Consider the following 7891-nt stretch of genomic DNA (forward strand, 5'->3'; position numbering starts at 1 on the left):
CTTTGCGTCAGAATTACATCTATTTCGAACTATGTGTTGTCTAAGTGACGATAAATTCTGTATTTTCGACAATCAACTGCCATTTTAACAGGCCTCTTATCAGTGCGCACCAGAACTGAACGGCTTTTATTACAAATATTCCCTAGAACGATAAACTTCAGTGCAGTATTGGTGAATGAATACCAAAGAATCTGTTTATTATTACAATCATTTTGCATGAACAATGTGACATTTCACTGCGGCAGCCATATTGTGCGTTATCATATTTGCCTTGCAGACAAAATTCTTGTAATTTTAGATTCAAATTTACTTCGCACACCTCCTGCGCAACTGAAGTGACTGTACCAGCAGGCATGCATCGCTCGGTGAGTAAAACGATCATGGGTAACATTAATTTGAAAGTAATATAAAGAAATAATGAGAAAAGATGAAAACCAGTACTGACTACGAAGCATTAAGAACGCATGCGTGATATCGTGATATAGTACGTCGGTTGAACATCTTCACTCATGTATGTATTTGAATAACCTTTGTATAGAAATGCCCATATACGAGAAATACAAAAGTAAACAACAGGAAAATTCACTAAGGATATATCCTTCTGTAGAATAGTTTACCATAGCAAACATTACACACACACACACACACACACACACACACACACACACACACACAATAATTACAGGATATACAATTGCTTTCTCCAAAACTTAAAGACTATACTATCTACCGCCCTATCCGATGAACTGATCGCATTTGATGACTTTCAAGCCTACACTTAAAACTGTACGTGTTACACCTAGTAACCTCTCCTACAGACATAACATGGTCTGTCGCGAAATAGCTGACGCACTACAAAGTGGAGGAAGTCCAAGTTTAATTCAAATTGAATTGTCTGAGTTACCTCTTACACAAAATGCATGTCTCTGTCTTATATCCTCATTATCACACCAATCACAACATATCACATGACCCATATAGGTGTGCATAGAAACAAAATCCAAGTTGTTATCATTCAGCTTTACCGAGGGTATTCTTTTAACGTTCGTTTCCTTCCCATTGAAGAGCGGGAAGGTTCCTTTAGGCCCTCACCCCCGGAAATCACTTTAATTGCGGGTTTTCCTTGAAAGAAGGACATTAAATAAACCTTTTGGGGGGTTTAGAATTAGGGTTAGGGTTAATTTTGGGTTAGCATTGTTGAAAGAGTTGTATATCCTACCTAAGAAAAATATTTGGGGTAGGAGGGCCTTACGGAACTCTTTCCTAAAAGTATGCGGATAGTTTATTAGCACTGTATACTATATCGTTTTCTCGGCATACACTTCACATATCCTGAGCAGATGGCGTAAACCCTTCATACTGGGACTGAGCTAAGTATTGCATCAGCATGACTTAAATTGTTAGCACTGACACAACATTGCATTTACAGAGAGCTCATAGATGAGATCATTAATTTAGACATTAAAAAGACACGAGAGAGTACTCCCCCTTGTCTTACACCGTTAGAAACTGAAAACCTACTTTGATATAACATTTCTCCATCTTACAGAAAACAGTTGATTTCTTTACCAATAGTACAATATTCGTACAACGTACAAAGGAACATTCCTATCAATGAGTTTTAAAGTGATTCTCTGTGATTAATCTTTAGTTGTAACAAGAAAGCAAGTAAACACAGGTCTTCCATTACTGGTGTAATAACTGACGATTTCTTTAAATGTAAATAGACACAGGTCAGTGGAATGATCTCGCTTAAAACCAAACTGTAAATAGTGAGATGTAACAAATTCCTTCGAGTGTGTTCAAGGCTTTCGAGAAAACAGTTGCTAATGCTATCGGACGGTAATTTCCGGCCTTCGCTGACTGGTAAGTTTAGTCTTATCCTTGATAACACCTTGCCACATCTTATCAATTTCATTCTCGCCATGTTACACCACCTACTGTATCTGAGAGTGGCGATTTTCTGTTATTTTGCTTTCTGACTTCATTCCAGAAATCTTTCTTCTGTTTGTGACAATGAACATTGTTTGCCATCATGTCAGCCCTGTTTTGATTTTCAAGTCTTTAACAAGCACGCAAAGCATACTTAAAACGGGTTTTTCGTGATTTCATATAGGGTCCTAGCTTTGGGTTATCACCGTTAGCCCACAATAAAAACATTGATTTGGCAAATTGACACTCTTTGACAAAATCATTCCACCCAGGTAGAATATAAACTTTCTGATGACTTTAATACTCTCAATGCTTTCCTTTGAAGCACAATTCAACGCATCCACAATACTACTAACATGTATCAGTAGCCTGCAAATGCGAAATATCTGTAAATTCACATCCGTGCACATTATTACTCTTCTGAAAAATTGATCTAGTCAACCTTAGCTTTGGTATAGTTATAGGCAGAAATATTCTACCGTGACAGCTTTTCCAATCAACACGGAAACGTCTATCTTATTTAGCAGAAATATTGTAATGAAACTATTGAAACAGGAATGTGGTCAGAGCCAACAGCATTTTAGAGACTCGAAACAGAAAGTACATTGCTATGAGAGACTTCGGTGGTTATGCAATGGTCGATCCATGAAATTCTACCATGAGCATCGCCAATATATGTAATTGTACTGGAATCTTTGCCTAGTAAATCAACATCAGAATCACGTGACATGGCCAAACTGCTCACAATGTTCCATCAACTCACGGCCAATGTATCAGTAGTTACATTAGCGTTCCGATCACCGATAAAACAAGTCATCGTTGATGACACAGTCCCCGCTTGTACAGTTTGTTATAATCTTTGGTGTCTAGGTAGCTGACCTGCGGAATGAAATTGATTCAACGGGTGCATCAGGCCTGTGACTTGCATAATAAAGTAATCTGAGGAACGTTCAATAAAATTGACCCATCTCTGCCGGTAATGACCACTGAAGGAACTTTTGATTATATCACACATAACGATGTCCTCACTGCCTCTAGTGTCATGATGGCACATACTATACACATGGTTTGGTGGAATTTTAGAAATGGTATGGGATCGGGTATGTTGTTGTAATCAGCCATTTCGGATCATATAATGAAACAAATTAATGTGCACAAGAATGCAGCCATATCACGTTTAAACAAAATCAGTCCATCGAAGGACAGTGACCTATGTTTATGTTTCAAAGACATAAAAAAATCACACCAAAATTGAAATCAAATGGCTGTCTATTGACCATATGGATCATAGCACAAAATTAGTAGACATGCATATGTATGCCATAGTACTTTATCTTTGTACCAAGTCTCAATAACATTGGATAAGGAATATTTGCATATGATTAAGCCTCAAAGACATGAAGAAATCCAAAATGACCATCTGGCAGCGATGTTGGGGAAAAATTACCATCTGGCAACCATATTGCAACATGTCACAAAGTACATTGACATGTATATGTATGCCATAGTGCATGATCTTTTTGCCAAGTTTGGACAAAATCGGTGTAATGACCTTTGAATTAAGCTTCAAAGACATGCATAATTCCAACAAAATGGCACTTTTGCAGCCATATGGCTCCTATCGCAAGGTTAATTGATACTTGCATATGTATGCCATAGTGCTTTGCCTTTGTGCCTTGTTGAACAAAATCGGTTCAAGGATATTTGAGTTATGGTTCAAAGACATGAAAAAATCGCAACAAAATGGCCGCCTCACGCCCATATTGGATCGTATCGCAATATAATGCGACATGCATATGTAGGCCATAGTGTTATGCCTTTGTGCCAAGTTTGAACAGAATCGCTTCAAGGATGTTTGAGCTAATGGTTCAAACACGGTCCCTCCACCGTGGTTCAAAGACACGAAAAATTGCAAACAAAATGGCCGTCTCACGCCCATTTTGGATCGTATCGCGAAATAATTTGACATGCATATGTAGGCCATAGTGTTATGCCTTTGTGCCAAGTTTGAACAGAATCTGTTCAAGGATGTCTGAGTTATGGTTCAAAGACATGAAAAATTGCAAACAAAATGCCCGCCTCACGCCCATATTGGATCGGATCGCAATATAATTCGATGTGCATATGTAGGGCATAGTCTTATGCCTTTGTGCCAAGTATGAACTGAATCGGTTCAAGGATGTCTGAGTTATGGTTCAAAGACATGAAAAATCGCAAAAATATGGCCACCTTGCGGCCATATTGGATCGTATCGCAAAATAAATCGATGTGCATATGTAGGTCATAGTGCTATGCCTTTGTGCCAAGTTTGAACAGAATCGGTTCAAGGATGTTTGAGTTATGGTTCAAAGACATGAATATACATATCAGATACAATGGAGTTGAGTTTCACCAAATGTTCAATAAAAGTTTCAAAATTGTCGTTTGTATTGGTAGCAAATAACAATAAAAAGTTTGTCGGTGTCGTTTTCTAAAGCTAAAACAAGCAAACGACTCGTCAAAGTCAAGAATTCTTGTAAGTTTACCGAGCGATCAACGCCAAAGAATTGCAACATCCCCGTAAGATCTACCGATACAGAGTTCAGAAGAATCAGATGCAGATAACTCATACGACATAAAATCAACATGAATGTCATGTAAAATTGACAACTCCTCCTTGTCAAGCCAGTACTATCATGACTTTCACATGATATGTAAACGGTATTGAAACTGGATTTCACGGATTTACAGTTATACGTTACAATGCGTAAGCTGCTTTTAGTTCCACCTTGTTTTCTAAGACTTATAATATTTTGTTACAAGGATGCATATATATGTATCATATTTTGTTTTAAGTTTCATACACTTAACACCTACGCCAAATTTATCCGTAGCATATCGTTAACATCCTCAGATGGTGTTGTTGAATGCAACCGGAACACGAAAACTGCACACAGACGCCGTGGTCGTACGCCTTGCAAGCCAGCTCTTGTACTTGGTGCACTACGTATCACAGGTTGCCTTCTCTTCCGTTTTCGCCGATGAATGAGAACAAAATCCTAGCTGTCATCCCTGGAGACTTGTGGCTTGTCACAGGTACGAAGTCGGTTCTCAGGCACTGGTTGAGCCACAACTTTTGAGTAAAGAGCTTTGACAGGTGTATTCCCCTCAGTGTCAGCATCTGTGTTGACGTTTCTCATAACATTGTATAATTGTTCTGCTTAATATGTTGTCTTTGCTGACGAATATATCTAGTATCGGTTGCAAAAAGAAAGGATAGATAGATCAAACAGCAATTTCTTCGCAGACTCAACATCGTTGTCATCATAGAATTCAGCACACACTCTAAAAAGTGGCTCCGTTGGCACGACGTCCACATTGCAAAGTAGGAAGCAAAGGAGCTCGTTTATTACAATGTCATGAGTTTGGTTGGTACCTTCATCGACATTTGGGTGACCACCATAACTTCCGGGCAAAAGTCTCGTTTCTTAGTAATCAGCGACACCACTGCAGCAATTCTAACGCCCTAGGTTACTAGACCGGTGATCGTTTAGAACCCTAACTCCACCAGAACTAAAGAGTTTACTCTTGGCACAACAGTAGATCCCCTTGACTTAGTTCAACATTGCTGGAGGTTATCTTACAGTCTTCTCACTGCCACTGCAAAGGCATGTCTGTGCAATCCGACTACCTATGGTCGCCGCTCCTTCTCTGCAGCAGCTCCTGTCCTTTGGAACTCTTTACCCCTGGACAGAAAAACCTGTCCTAATGTCAACATTTTCAAAAGACGCTTAAAAGCTTACATCTTCCAGAGAGCATTTTTATTGTAACTCTAAGCGTCAATGAGCATCGTTTAACTTTGGATTTTTGGCGGTATACAAATTAGATATTTGGCGGTATACAGATGAGATAGATAGATAGATAGATAGATAGATAGATAGATAGATAGATAGATAGATAGATAGATAGATAGATAGATAGATAGATAGATAGATAGATAGATAGATAGATAGATAGATAGATAGATAGATAGATAGATAGATAGATAGATAGATAGATAGATAGATAGATAGATAGATACTGGTTTTCAACAAAGAAGTGCGACTGCTGACGCTGACGCTCAGCTGTCTTTTCATACATTTCAGTGTTGTCAGCAATTTATCCCTGTCAAAACGTAGAGTTAGACTAAACCTATAATTATCAAAAGTGATTGTTGACCTGTTTACATGGAATGGTACCATGTTTTTGCGGTGCATCTCTCGGTGAGTAAAATGACATGCCATCTCTTTAATGTCAAATTTTGACATGTCCAGCAGTCTTGATAATAAGCTGGTTAAAAAGTTACTTTTGTGACTGTATATGGTATAATAAAACTCTTCACCACATAGTGTATTGACATAAAATATCCTTATCAATAGTGATTGTAGACCTCTTTACAGGGAAAATGGGATGAACACTACAAGTCAAAGCATAACTAAGGGGTTTGAATCAAACTAAGTTCAAGCTAGGGCCATAGACACTCGCAAACACGTTTTTCTCGAGGGCCTATGCTAGGGCGTAGACTGCGCCCTACCATAGACCCTCGAGAAAAAACGTTTTTACTTTTAACCCTTTGATCCCATGATCCAGAGCGCCCTCAAGACGCTCAATCATCAGCATGGGGTAAGTTGCTGTTTTCCTAGCAAACAACGAATCCAGAGTGATGGAAAAATCACATTATTGCCGAGGGATATCAGTTGTGTGCAATCGACCTTTAAGGGTAAAAGTTGACCAATGCAGATTTTGAAGCCAAAGATCGGAATACTGTCATTTACTTGTGATACAATGTGCACTGGATCAAAACTTACTCTGTCTCTTTAAAATCAATATAAGGAACAATGAACTAACACACGTTTCGTATTTAACTTGTGATCATGAAGTCCAACGTCAATCTATTTTATCGCAATCTGACACAACAGCAGAGTGTGCATTTTCCCTTGTAAATACCCAAGATGCCACAGAACTACTTTATCTGAAAATCGTGAATGCCACTTATTGCGCAATGATATTTGTGCCATGCTGTCCAACAGTAAACGATTAATAGGATAGGCAGCGCATTGATAACGAATATAGTGAGGCATCTTTAAGAAAACCAGATTTTATTGTTATACCGTTGGCAGCAAATGACTCAAAGCCACTGAAGCCTTAGAGATACACAAGAGCAATTGTGCAACTTTTCAATGAAGTATTATCAAAGGTAAGTCATAAAATAATCATTTTCCATTGAGAATCTTAGTATTGCAGCGTGAGAGAGCACTCATTTATATTTCCAGTGGAATAAAAATGTTGAATTTGAACAGTTTTAGATTTCGCCCCTTTTTAAATGTAAGGCAGTCATCAAAACATAAGCAGTCACTACAGGCGATGGAGATACAGTCACAAGAAATGATCTTATCCATGAACTCAACACGTTTGAGCAGCTTCTCTCGTGTGCAGAAGGAGAGCAGCAACAGGTTGCGATGGAACATACACATGTCGATTAGCTTCAAAATGAATCACTACCATCCGACATTTGTCCTAAAGGCAAACATAATGCTTTGAAAATATTCGAAACGACGTGCGTGCAAACAACCGACATTGCTGAGCAATGGCAAAACAGTGACACCAAGCCATCTATCATTTCGCTACAAAACGCTGATGTAAGCGTTTATTTTGAATATCTCGTTCATTGAAAAGTGGTCGACTTATTTGCTATGAAACATTATGCTGACAGTAAGAGATTCAGAGAGGGGGGATTTGGTGGCTTAAATAGGAAAAGGGGAAGATGTTAAATGACAATTATTTTTATTAAAGTTTGATAACGTACGACATATCGAAGAGGATTTTAGGTTGTGTGTTGTCCAATGATAACCTCTAAGTTTGACTTTATATAAAAATATATCTGACGCTAAACTATATAATCCAAAGGAAGGCTAGTTTGATTCTTGTTTTATCGATTTCT

The sequence above is a fragment of the Ptychodera flava genome, chromosome 7, assembly GCF_041260155.1.
Source record: "Ptychodera flava strain L36383 chromosome 7, AS_Pfla_20210202, whole genome shotgun sequence".
NCBI lineage: Eukaryota > Metazoa > Hemichordata > Enteropneusta > Ptychoderidae > Ptychodera > Ptychodera flava.